Raw genomic sequence first — 14,223 nt, forward strand, 5'->3', positions numbered from 1 at the left:
CGGAAATGTAACATACACTAAGTAAAAAAAACAGGAAGAAGAAGATTTTAAGAAATAACAAGAAACTTTTATATGTGTACTGAGTTTGTCTTTTAAAGAATGGCCTCAAACCGATGATGGCATATCTTATTTGATAATGGATTAATTTGGATTAATCTGCACTCAACAGGAAAATCATCTTGACTTGAATGATAACATTTCCAGTAAAACACTTACTGTCTTACCTGCTTCCCTGTCCTACTGTGAAGTTTGCTCCTCCAAGATGCATTGGCCATACTTTCTCTGCTGATAGTGGTTGCTTTCACTCTAATGTTTGCAGTAGCTGTGCACCCATTTGGGGCATGAAGAACATTATAGGGACCACAGTAGCGGTATTTCATTCTAGTGAAGGGTAATGCAATGGAAATCTCAAAATATATTAATATTTTTAAATACCCAAATTACCATTCCATTGGTAATGAACTACTAACTAGTGCAAAGACATTCTATGAGGTAAAAAAAAAGTCCCATGGTGTTTTCTAATTCTACTGAAACTAAAAAAAGTTTTCAGAAAGAAGTTCATTATTGAAGTTCTAATGAAGGATAATTTTCCACTGTCCAAACTAAAGGAAGGGACATATATCTTTAGCCTTTGTTATTCTCAGGGAGCCTCACTGTTCACTTGCACTCTATCTGATAAAAGAAAGACAGCCATGAAAAATAACAGTGAAATATTTGGAGTTACTGTATTAGTAATGCATGCAACTTCCAGAATACTACAGATAAGGGCTAGAAATATCAAACAAGAATAAAGATAAGGAAGAGAGAAAAACAAGTGTGACTCAAGAAATAAATGATGACTATTCCTTATCACCTCAGTACATTTCTACGCAAAATGCATAATATCAGAGTCCTCTGGATAAATACTACGTTTAAAATACAAATTTTCAAACGGATCTACCTGAATCACAATGCAAAATAATAATAAATAATAACAATAACAAAAGGTAAGATTCAAGAAGAATGTAATACTTATATGCTTGCAAACAAAATGCACAAGTATGTAGGAATAAAACCAGAAAGGCTGAGACACAAACTGAGTTTCAATTAGTAAGAAACACAAAAGGCAACAAGAGGAGGTTCTATAAATACACTATAAGTAAGAGGAAAACAAAGGGAAGAATAATTCTATTACCAAATGGAAAAAAAAAAAGCAAATAATAGATGATACAGAAAAAGCCGAAATATTCAGTGCATTCCATTTTATTTGCTCTTTACTGAAATTCTGTCTAGCTACTTAAGTTTATCCAGAAGATAAGAACACAGTCCAAATAAGAATAGACTGAAAAATATGCAGTTAGAACAGTCTGAATTGTTAGTGCCTTATGAAATTCACATTTGGATGCTTTTCTGAAGCAATCTCTAAGTCTTTACTGTCATCCCCAAGGACTAAAGGAAAACAAATATAGTAACTATCTTTACTAGAAGGGAAAAGGAGAATGAAAATCTCAGAACTTACATTACTTTCCATCTCTGAAAAGAGTCTGGGCAAAAATATTAAATAATCAAATAAATACCTGAAAACACTAAAGTAAGAGAAAAGAACTGATTTGACAAGAGCAAATGATACTAAATTTGTCCAAGTTTGTTCTTTGACAGAATATAGTGAGTATGGGAGGAACTGTTGTTTGGATATTTGGATTTTGCAACATCTTTGATATTATTCAGATGGCTTGACTCCTAAGCAAGCTAAAGAAATACTGGTCTAGATGTAATTTATATCAATGTCACTTTTAAAACAAATTGACTGGTTAATGTACAACAAATCTGAACAGTAGCTCTCAAAAAGAATTATCAACATGTCTCTGTCAAAAAGGGAAGGGTTCTCTTTCAGACAGGGTTTATCGTAGGCCAAGTTCCACTTAACAGTTCCAATAATTTGGATGACAGAGTGACATTTTTACAGAAAACTGCAAAGAAGAATGTTTGCAAGCTCTTTGGAGAATATGATCATAAATCAAAATCATCTTGGCTAATTGGAGAGAAAGCAAGAAATTGACAAGAGCAAATTAAATGAAAGCATGAGCAAAGATCTACAGTTCAAAGGGAGTATTTAAATGCACTCATACAAAATGAGACCTGTACAGGAGTATGGAAAAGAATCTAAGGGTTATAATGTCTTTGAAATTAAATACGAGCCAGCTACATGTTTCCATTACAAAAACATTATATTATGCAATGCAGATCAGAGCTTCAGCAACAGAAGTATCTTGTGTAGGACATGGAAAATAATTATTCTGTTCTATCTGATCTGATGAAACTAGAGATAAGTTGATGTAGATTCACTTTTAGGAAAAAATAAAAACCCTTTTTAATTGTTTAGATGATAAAACACTGGAACAGCTTAACTTAGACTTTTATGAAATCTCCCTCATTTTTGCTATTTATTGCATTTGAATTGAAGAAAGAAGAAAATAATAGGTTTACCCTACCGTTTGGTTGATCCATCACGTGTTGGATCAATTCCTTTTCAACAATTAGTTTCTCATTGAACTTGAGGCATAAGCTTTTAATGGGTACCTTTTAAAATACATGGGTATTATAATCTATTATTAACCACTATAAGCTTAACTGAAATGCTTTTCAGTTACATCTTTTTCTTTAGGCTACTCAGGACTTCTAGATAAGCATATAGCCTTCATTTGCCACGAAGCTTTCTTATCATCCCTATGCTACTTGATGGCTTTGATTGTTTTAGAATTGTACTTGCTTTAGAAACACATATAATATATATATATATCCTTATATAAACCTACATAACATTCTCTATGCAGCTCTTTGTGTTTTCATGGCTTCACAAAAGTGAAACTTTTATTAGCATTTGTAGTTAAGTTTAAATTAAGAAACTTAAGCATAATAAAAAATTATTTTCTCATCTTAATACAGTAGCTGCGTAAAACTTCGGATGGTGTTGTTAACAGAGTTTTGTAATCCTCCTAGATGTCCACCTTAGATCCAATTCATCAGGATTCTGTATAACAATATTAAATTAAAGAAGATGAAATGCTGTACCAATGTACCTTGCTTGGCAGAAGTAAGTATCTTACTCTTCCAAAGACTTCTTCAGGAATTCAGCTATCTGGATAACAGCAGCTAGTAAAAAGATGTTTGAATTTTTTACTTCCCCCCCTGCCCCCCTTTTTCTTTTGATTTCTGAAGTTAACGAATACTTGCAATATTGGAGTTTTCTTCTAGAAGCAGTCCTCAACTGGCACTTAATTGTAATGCAAATTACAGAATAAGCAATCGTTATTCAGACATTACATTGTTAAATATATTAATATGAGGTCACAGGTGCAGTTTGTACCTCTTCAGTTCTAGTCTGTATTTATAGTGGTGTAGAACTCTGAAGGCCAAAAAACTGTTAATTCCACTCTGAAACATAACGTGACTTGTATATTTAATTATTTGTTTAGCAATTCCAAAGGTATATCTGGGTATATTCATAATTAGTCTTTTTTTTAATACAATTTTTAAAATAAAAACTAAAAGCTCAATTTGGAATTTCATCTTGAAATGCGAAGTTTTACTTCATAGTCTAGTAAGGATTTTAATGATTTTAAATTAAAAGGGAAGATAAAGAAAAATATTGAATGAACAGGCTTTTTTAATACAAATGCACACATTTAATTTAAAAATTGTGACAATAAAACACTTAGATTTTTTAATTAAGACCAGTTCATTTATTTTCATACTACAGTTTCACAAACCAGAGACAAATATACCAGGGGTATTACATCCTGAATGTCATGGGTAAATAAGAGACTGATCTTCAGATGATAAAAAGTGGTATCCAGATGATGAAACCCAGGCATTGACATAGATTTTTCTCCAAAAGCAATCTCTACTAGAGTCTGCATTTAGTGGCAAAGTAACAGGCCTCACCACTCTATTTCTCTGTGTGGCTGATAGTGTGCTATTAGGAAAGATGTTATTCATAAAAGTTATATGTTATTAATTAATCATTGAAATATATTGATACTTTCAACTGCAATATCCCAAGTTATTTAATTATTAGCTAGTTGTGAAATCTCGATGCATCCATTTAAATTTGAACTGTTATTTATCTAGCATGCAATCATAGCTGTATCCAGTCTAAATTAAAAATGAATCGAAATGCACTGAAGACACTTTATTTAAAGTGTTACCAAATATGTTACAGGACGTAAAGCTGTGTAATTACTTAAGGGATCATATTTATAGCGTTGGAGTATCCCAAGCATTAAATGGCTTTTGTAGTTGATTAAATGTTGAAGTGATGCTGAGGTAGAACTGCCAGCACTGCCAATGTGCAACCCATACATTTTCTCCCCGTCTCTGAAGTGCTGTGCTGGCTTCCTTTAGGGCTGTCCAATACTATCACTTGAAACAGCAATGAATGATGGAGATTAGGGTTTACTTGTAATGTGCAGAGGATTCAGAGAGGAGTATGAGAGATTAAGGAGCACATAATGGAAGGTTAGATATCAGAAAGAAATAGCATCATGAATGTTGAGGATTGATGTACAATGCTAGGAAGAGATAGCCAAGGATGAAAGAACGTAGAGGTGAAAAGGGCAGGGAGCAGAAAAACAAAGTGGACTTTATTTTACCTTGAAAATATTGTCCAGGTACCTGACAGGAAGGTAGGTAAGTGCAACACCTGAAACACTTAAAAAATAGTTTTAAAAGAAATTTTACATATCCATAAAGACTGCTAATCAGTAAAGGTGATTATGTGTGTGTATAGCCACGAGCCAAATTTTTTTTTTTTTTTTTTGCATGAACACAATGCAGTCTGGGTAGTATCCTCAGTGGGAACATGATTCTGCTCCTCCCCACCCCCCACCCCTCCAATGCAGCTGAATAAAATGCTAGCTATTTATGCAGACTCAGCAGTAGGGGTATGTATGGTCAAAGGAGACAGAAAGACTCATCAGAGAACATACAAAATCCCAGAACAAATTATCAGTGGTCACTAGTGACCACTGACTGGATGACACTACCAGGACTGCTGTAGTATGTTCCTTGCCATCTACCCTAAAGTTGTGAGTGAATGGTGTTTTCCTTATTTCCAACGCATTAGTCCAATTAGTCCATATACAGCCTGTTTATTCAGATTTTGCACACAGAAAAAAGAAAGCAAAGGAAAGATAACTTCAGACAAAATAAAGAACTCTCCTTTTTCAATGTCTGCTTCATATTAATAATTCCCTTCTGAGCCTTCGAATTCTGTATTTGGAAACAATTGATCTACGCATAGGATTATAATACTTTCAAATGTCCTTTGGAGGAAAAGTCATTTTATTTGGTAAATAGAATGCATGAATAATGAAGAACACAAGAATACCATAAAATAATTAGGAAGTGGTTCAAAGGTGCTCATTTACAATGGAGGAAATTAAATATGGAAATAAATTATTATCACAGAGGTAGTTAACAAACAAATGAGAAGGAAAAAAGATTGTGCCTTGTAATTCATCATTGTTTAAAAGACACCTGTGAGTTCTATCTGAAAAATGACAACACTGAGAAATGCAGATGGTCACATTTTGCCTTCTATCAGTAATTTCTTTTACACTTTAATTAAATGGAGGGATGAGGCAAGAATGTTTCCTGTAAGAAAGCAATAGGATCTAAATATATATAATGCAATTTACATATAATTTAAATATTTAAGTAAAATTGCTAAGTAAAGGAGTGAAAGACATCTTTCCCTCTCCCACATCTCACGCTTTGTCTCTTTTCTCAAAGCAATAGGAACTGCCAGAAACCCCATCTAAAAGATTTGTTATGGAAAATTTGAGCAGTTAAACAGGTTCCTACACTTTTGCTGTGCTGCTTCTTTAATGCTTCTTAACAAGGTGGCATCTGAGAATCATGCTATGTACTCAGAAAAAATTCATATGTTTCATAAAAGAATAACTTTTTTGCATAGCCTACTCAAGCTTAACAGCAAAATTCCTTGAGTGGAGTGAGCTTGTTCCTTGAGCCTGAGCAGGGTTAGCACATCCCTTCTAGTTCCATGAAGAGTCTATAGGAATGTTAAGACAGCCAAGATCCATCCATTCTCACACAAAACTTAATCTTTGTGAAACATTGAAAGTGTGGTGTTACTACCCGTCCTGTTCTTAAAGAAAAAATTTTAATACAAAACTGTAAGTCTATTGCCCTGTTAACATCAAGGAGTCATTCAAAACTGGAAAGAGAATGACAGAAATCTGTGCTATTAATGTGTAATATATAAAGCCCATTTCATGCATATTTAGCAAGTAATAAACATTGTCCATGAGAAGATAGTGTTTTGATCTAAAGTGTGAGTATAAAAGGTATAAGCAGAAGAAAATTAATGAAGGTTCTACAATAAGGATTTTCAGCAAGTAGCTATTATCAGTACTGTTTTTTTAGAGTATTTCAGGGAAAACTTTCTGCATGAATGCATTAGGTTGGTTTAGCAGTAGGCTGTTAAAACCAAGAGAAAATGGGAAAGTAGTTAAAGACAAACAACTGCATGAGAATACTTAAGAAAGTAGGGCCATAAACTTTTGAGGACAGACTGTCTTTTGAGCGCACTGACAGTGTCAAGATAATTCAGAAAAAAATAAATCATAGCCAACTTAGTCAACAGAGGGGTTTCAGAACCACAAGCAGGCATGGCAGAGCTTGCCAAATGTTAAACTGGAAGGCAGAAAGGAAAAACTGTCTATAACATCTGCATGATTCAGAAAGGAGCAGGTATACACCTCTTATAGTTGCCAGGTCTTTAGACTGGTTTCTAACTTCAGAAGACACTCAAAGGGCAAAGTTCTTTCAAAACACCTATATGTAATGCAAAAACATTGGTCTGAGAGGAGTTAATGTACACCTTGCTATGTCAAGGCAAATTTATGTTTCCTTATTGTAGGCATTTTACACCCTCCATATTTTACATCAATAAAAGAAAGATCAAAGATTAAAATAAGAATTCGGGCTTTATGTGTTTACATGAGACGATCTCAATTTTATTTTATATTTAATAAAAGTATCTTTGATACATCTCTTTATATTGTAATTTAAAATTATTTGAATATATGCCTTTTCTATGGTAGTGGTACTAATGAAGATGTTGATAATTAAATTTTAGGAGAAGCCATAAGAAGAAATTGACTGACCAGACATCAGGTGAGCAGACAGCCTTTCATACCTCTGGAGAGCCTATATATCTTTCAGAATTGGATATAATTAAATGGGATTGGCCAGATGTGATGAAACAGGAAACAAGCAGTGACACAGTATTGAAAGAGAATACTTGAGAATAATTTAAAGAACTGCAGATTTCAGCACTGGGATTTCCATGAGTATGGTGGAGATATGGGAAAGCAAGATAGGAGGTTTAGCAACTTCTGGAAATTTAAGCTTCCAATAAAATCTCATAAAGTAAAATTAGTTTGATAGTCTATCCTATTTCTTGCTTTTTACTTCAACAAAATATTACAATTCTTGCTTGGGTAGGTGGGATGGAGGGGAATATCTGCTGAGAACAGTGGGTACTAAACTCACCTCAGTGTGATATTTGTAATTTTTTTCCACAAGTATTCAATATATCCACAGGTTTTTTTTTTGGTTTTGTGTATTTTTTTTAAAGAGAAGAAAGGAAAGAAAGAAAAACATTTGTAAGAAAAACAGTCCCCTATTTCAGAAATAATGTTTGCTGGCAAACAAGTACAGTATGTGCTCTAAAACAGTTTACTCTAATACAATATATACTGAATTACTTCTTGAATTGCCACCTTCCAAAAGAAACAAGTAATAGTTCAGAGGATGAAAATTACTGACTGATTCTGCTGATTATATATATTTATTGTAGGTTGTGCTATAAACGTACTAGACATGGAATAAGCCAACTCTTTCATTCTATAAAAAAAAACCAACACACAAACAAAAAACCAACACACAACACATCAATTTTTCCTAGTACACTGGAAACATATTTTTCATAGAAATAAACACATTTTGCAACCTTTTCTTTTTCTCCTTTACTTTGATAAAATAAAAGGTACATAGCAGGGTGTCTTGTAACAAACTGTCTCTTGAAATTGCAACAGGACATTCTATATGCCTAGTGGCCATTTAATTTAATGGGATTTTTATTAGTTTACACCGACTGGGTTATTTAAACCACAGGGGTCTTTGCAAGTAAAAGCACAATTTGAACATGGAAGAAACCCAAACCTAGCTATTTTATTTTAAAAATTAAACACATCACATTTTGATTCATCTTTTAAAATAGTGCTTTTCCTAACAATTTCATGAAATTTCACTTCTGCTGAAGTATAAAAAATAATTCAGTTCTTTAATTGTCTTTGCATAACAGTACAATTGCTTCAAGAGTCTCAACAGTCTTTACTGCAAAAGGGCATTATCTGTGCATCTGAAGCATGGAAATGAGGTTTACATCCAAAAAATTCTCTTTGTTATCCTACTTGAAGGAACATTTCTATTTACTTCATATTTTCACATTCTACTCTTTGCACTCATGAGGGCAGGAAAGTGGATGTACATGGGTGTCCATAATGATCCAACATATCTATCACTCATGGCAGTCTTTAGACTTTTGCATCTACTTTATTTGACTGCTGTTCCAGTTAGCTTAATTTGTGATAGTTATATTTCAGAATGGCTCTATATTATTATTATTGACACCAACAAGATTGATTCACATTCTAATGATCAGTTTTACATTGAAGTTCATTAATAATGTCATCTTTGTAAACTACTTCATTAAGATTTTCTTAAATGAAACATCAAAAATTATAATGTAAAATTTCAGGTTTGCAGTGTAGAGATTACAAAGGAAAAAAACCTCTCACAAGGAAAGTAATGCTTCTTAGAGCTAAGGGTCATTTGAAGTCCAAAAAATCTTTTTGTACTTCTCTGAACAGAAAGGACTAGGCATTGTGCATACTGTAAAGCACAGTTTTTGTTTCAAAGAGCTTGTAATTTAAACAAACTCCGCCATTTGTAAGAAATAGCCAATAAGAATTAAGAAAAAACAGTACCAACATCTATAGTATGGATAAAAAGGTTCCAGACAAGAACACGGAACAAATGGGTGTCAACAGGATGCTACTTAGCAGTACAGCGATTTTTTAGCTCTCTTAAGACAAAACTGGCTAAGAAGCTACACAGCAACAATCTACATTAAAAGAACATTATGAGAGTTACAAAGTCAAGCATTCAGATTGCCAGAATTTCATGATGCCACAAATGAAGTGTTACTGTATTTTGGAAAAGCAGTATTAAATACCTACCTTGCATCAGCAAATATGGGAAGCTTTCAGCGCTAATCATTACTTGACCTAGGTCAGACATACTCCTTTCACAAACGAAGCAAATGAAGAACAACAATCCCTTAGAAATGGACTATGAATACATCAAATACTACTAGTGACCAAATATGACAGACAATTATTATTGAAAAGGGTGACCATTCTTTTGTGGACTGTCTGCATCTATGAAGCTGTATATGGTGTTTCTAACATGCAAATATAATATATTCTATTCTATATGTTTCTATTCTGTATGATTAGTAGACAGACTTGCTCTTCATATTAAATAGGTAAATTTGAACACTTACAAGGATATTTATACATAAGCTCAAGTATTTGCTTTGTCATTTCCCTGTTTCAAAAATAGAAGTAATCTAGCAAAACAAGGCCCAGTTGGATCTTTCAAAGGCAGGTTACCACTCCTCCCTGCACGCAGTGACTAATCGGGTAGAAATAGTCAAAATTAATGATTTACTATTAATTTCAAATTGTTGGCTGACATTGCAGGAACTCACAAATAGCAACTAATAATTGTATTAAAGATTGAACTAGAAATCTTTACTTATGAAAAAATTTATCACATGAAAAAAAGAGCTAAATTGACAATGAATAGTGGGCATGCCGCTGAGCTCACTTTTACAGGATTAATGCTACTGACTTTGATTAAGTCAGTAGGTTTGTTTGTTGGTTGGTTCTAACTCACAACAGTCTAAGTAGGTAGAGAAGCAGAATGATTTTTATAAGCAAGAAAGTAATTTATTGCATAAAATGTAAAGAAGAATCTGTGTGTGAGGGCCAGATGTCACACAAGAAAGCAAAGTAACTCAAATGGGCAAAAGTAAAACTCAAACATACATTAAATCATTAGTTAGATGAAGTTACCTTAAAGTGAAGATATGCCATTCCAAGATAAAATATCTAATCAGAATAATCTTGTTTCAAGTTCTCTGGCTTAGTCTGTGGAAGTGACAAACAGCCTGATTTGATGTTAGGTGTGACACCACAGGCTGAACACAATGTTGCTATTAAACAATAAAGGGGAAAACCGGTGTCCTGCTTCACACTTTTTTACTTTTCCATATTACTTAAAAACACAAAAGACATAAGATTTAATCTGTATGGTTATTCTGAACGATTTATTCTGTATTGTAACAACAAAGCAAACCATCCTGGTATCATCCTGGATTAATTGGATGTTTGTATCTTGAAAAATTCCTACAGCATGGTTTTTCTTTTGAAGATATGGGTGTACATGAAGTACGTGAGTATTTTCTGTTTCTTTTTGAGAAAAAGCCAGGTCTCTGGCTGATTCTGGAATCTGAAAGCTAACAAGGTCACTTAGAGCCACATTGTTCCTTCTTACTGTTTTATGCTTTGTTCGGTGCAAATGTAATCCAGTTTTTTGTCACAATGTTCAAATTTAAATCTTTCAAACTAATGTAAATAATAAGAAATCATTAGTAGGAAATAAAAAACTACAGAGCAGATTGAAAAAGGAATTTACAACAGTAATTGAACATCCAATGACAAGCCACTAGGAGAAAAGAGAACACATTATTGTCAGTAAATTTGAGAGGTTTATAACTCAGGTTAATAATTGGGAATTGTAAAGCACATAACAAGAAAAGTAATTATACATCTTAATACGGGCTACAGGTATCAGACTATTGGATATAACAAGTACAGATATCAGATATTACAGATTACATTGTCTTCTTTTCCACAAGTTACAACTTTGAAAGTGTCAAAAGTCAGCTCTCTAATGCTGCCAATCTTACCCAATCACAAATCATGACTTATTTTTCCCTCAAAATCATAAGTTTGACTTTAAAATTGGGAGATTTTATTTTGACGTATGTTCTCTTCCCTGGTGAGATTTTAACACTTGAAAATAAATGAAGAAATCCTGTCCTCTCCCAGAAGAACCATAACAATTTACCTCTGTGAAAGGTTTTTATACACCAGAGCAGTTGAAATGAAATTTGGTGTTGGTGGAATTTGGTATCAATAGAATTGCCAAAGCAGAAAATCTGCTTTTAGCCAGCAATATTCTTGTTTTATCCAAGGGCTGCATCTTACAAACTGTAAAATGCTCAGTCGCTGCATTTTTATCTTCTGATAAAAACAAAGTCAGCCTTCAGTATTCCATCATTCCTCCTCAAAAGGCTTATGTCAGTCAGGCTAATGTCAGTTCCAAGATAGCGAGAAATTTATTTTCATTGCACGTCCATAGGAAAGGAATGCTATTAAAGAAATAATCGTACTATAAGATATCCAGCATGCTAGCAGGTAAGGGATATATGAAGCATAGTCTGATCATCTCTTCAGAACAGAAAATCCTGATTGAGACTATTGCACCTGGCCATACTTAATTCAGTGTAAAAAAATCAGTGAGATTTAAAAGCTTCATACAGAGGCTCTAATTGAATTTAGGTGAAGCAAAACTAATGCACTGTTTGGCATATCTGAATCATCTCTGGCTAAAAGAAGCATTTTCTCCTTCCTATGGTTTATGAGCAAGGATGCTGGTCACAGACGATACCCCATGCTGACCAAGTGCACTCATGGGTATACATGTGAGCTAGGGAAGCACCGTCCCACCAAAAAATAGCCACTTATTCAACCACTGGGAGACAGCCACGGCCAGCCCTTAAGATACAGAGCTGTAACAACTTTAAAGTGATGCTTTGTAGAGGGCCACATATTCTGAGCCCTGTACTGATCATATTTGATCCTTCCCTCTCCCCACCTGGCCATGAGCAATCACATTATCTTTAGGCTCCAGAGTACAAATTTGAAGCCTGTAAAGTGGGAGGGACCATGTGCACAGCCTCCTGTATTCTGTGGAGTATGAAAAACAAGATTTAGGTTTTTAAAAGATCCTTATACACAGTACTGAGGAAATACTCCTTTTCTCAGAATATAATTCAATGCAAGCTCTAACTGTGCAATGTACTTGCTATTTAAAGTCTATATACTAAATTTTAGGGCAAAAGAAGTACTTGACGATCATAGCTAATTAGAAGAATTAATTTTCTTATTTTGTCAGGAATATAGATAGCACATCAGATAAATAGATAGGTAGACGGGTAGATAAACATATACATAGATCGACAGATGGACAGATAGACAGCATGCACAACAACACTTCTTAAGGGTATCCACTTTTGAACATGAAGCTGATCAGTGCTGTTCCCAGTGTCTTCACTATTTGTAAGCATAGATCACTGCCAAACAGTTGGATAATACTGTTTTTAGTTTTTCTTGTTCTGTTGCTTGAGTGTCTACAAAAGGTTGCTTTTCTGTGCAAGTGCTATTAGTTGCCATGACAGTATTTGTGATATAAATAAAGCAGCAGTAAGTTTGAAATGTCCTGCTCCTGCAAGGTGCTTGGTGCTGACTGCAAAACATGCAGAGACAGAGCCTGTCTTTCATGGTTCAGAGCTCCAGAAAAAAATTAGATACAGAGCTACAAATTATTCTTAACAAGCCTGGCTACTGTCTTCAGGCCTGTAAGCCAAAGCCTTTCTTGAGGAGTAGGAAGTTCAGTAGAACTGGCTGTTAAAATTTTCTGGCTACGCAAATCAGCTGCTCACGTTTTCGTTTTTCAAGTTTCCTCCACTGTCCTTTCCATTTCTGGGAAGCCACCCACCTATGCCTCATTCTGTAGTTCAAAACAGACCCAGTTCCCACGCAGAAGAATACTAATCTCTGCCTTTCTGGCTTCTGTCTGCTTTATGGTTTCATCTGTTATGAGATGACCATGTGAAACAGGCTTTCAATGCTAATAGCAGACGCATAACATATGAAGCTCTACAGAAGGAGTGTGAGACAGGAGTCAAATGAGTGAGTCCCACTTGCAGTCAGTGTATGACACTTAGGTCCATCTCCCCCATTTATTCTTGCAAACCTTGCTTTCCAAAAATTATATTAAATCTCATGGCTGTTGACCCACTCCCCACCACCATATACAGCCTTCCAAAACCAATACCACATAAATCTCTGAGCTACCCAACGCTGCCTCCCCAGCCAATTCTTTTCTACTGCGTTCACAAGGTGAGGTTTTGGCATCTACTACTGTGCAGAGCAGAGAGCAGAGTAAGTTTTGGATCCTGGGATGATGCTTCAAATGCTACTAGCTCCAAAGAAGGCTGCATCTCAGAGTCACTATACAGCATAACTTACATGAGAGCAGTGCAAGGGAATTAAAGCTTGCTTACTGCCCCAGCTTTGAAATAGAAGGAAGCTACTTTACTTATGCAGTAGTGAGAAATGTAACTCCTTGGTGGGGAAGACAGAGAAAAACAGGAAGATTGAACTGTTGGACCAGTGGTCCTTACCATCTAAAGAACTCAATGGCTCTAGTTTTAAAGTCAGCCCTGCTTTGAGCAGAAGTTCAGCACAACCTCTAGATGCCTCCTCCAACTTAACATATTCTGTGGTTCAATGACTCAGTGGATGGCTTTCTTCAAAAATTACTTAGGGTCTCCTTTTGGCTTGATTTGGAGGTTCTACTTAGAGGGTAGGGGGGTTGGCCTTCTCAGCATAACCGAATTCAGAGGGTAATCGCTGCTCTGTATATGCCAGTTTGTAACAATAACAAAAGGAAAAATATAGACCAAAAGTCCGTCTTGAAGAGTAGAGTCTCTTATTTTCAATATCATTCAAAAGCAACCAGAGCAGACTACTGCAGGACTATCTCATGAAAAGGCTTCCCATGGAAATGAACACAGGTGGACAAAATCTTTGTTCTTAAGAATGCAAAAAGCAAGAACAGGAAAAATCATCACCTGACTATAGAGGTCATGGTATAGTTCATGAAACAATTTCTCATTAAAGCAGACTTGGTGAACCTTTAAGAATCTGAGACACTAAAAATTCTTTTAGTGCTTAGCTT

Source organism: Charadrius vociferus, unplaced genomic scaffold (assembly GCF_000708025.1).
Source record: "Charadrius vociferus isolate BGI_N301 unplaced genomic scaffold, ASM70802v2 scaffold31, whole genome shotgun sequence".
Classification (NCBI taxonomy): domain Eukaryota; kingdom Metazoa; phylum Chordata; class Aves; order Charadriiformes; family Charadriidae; genus Charadrius; species Charadrius vociferus.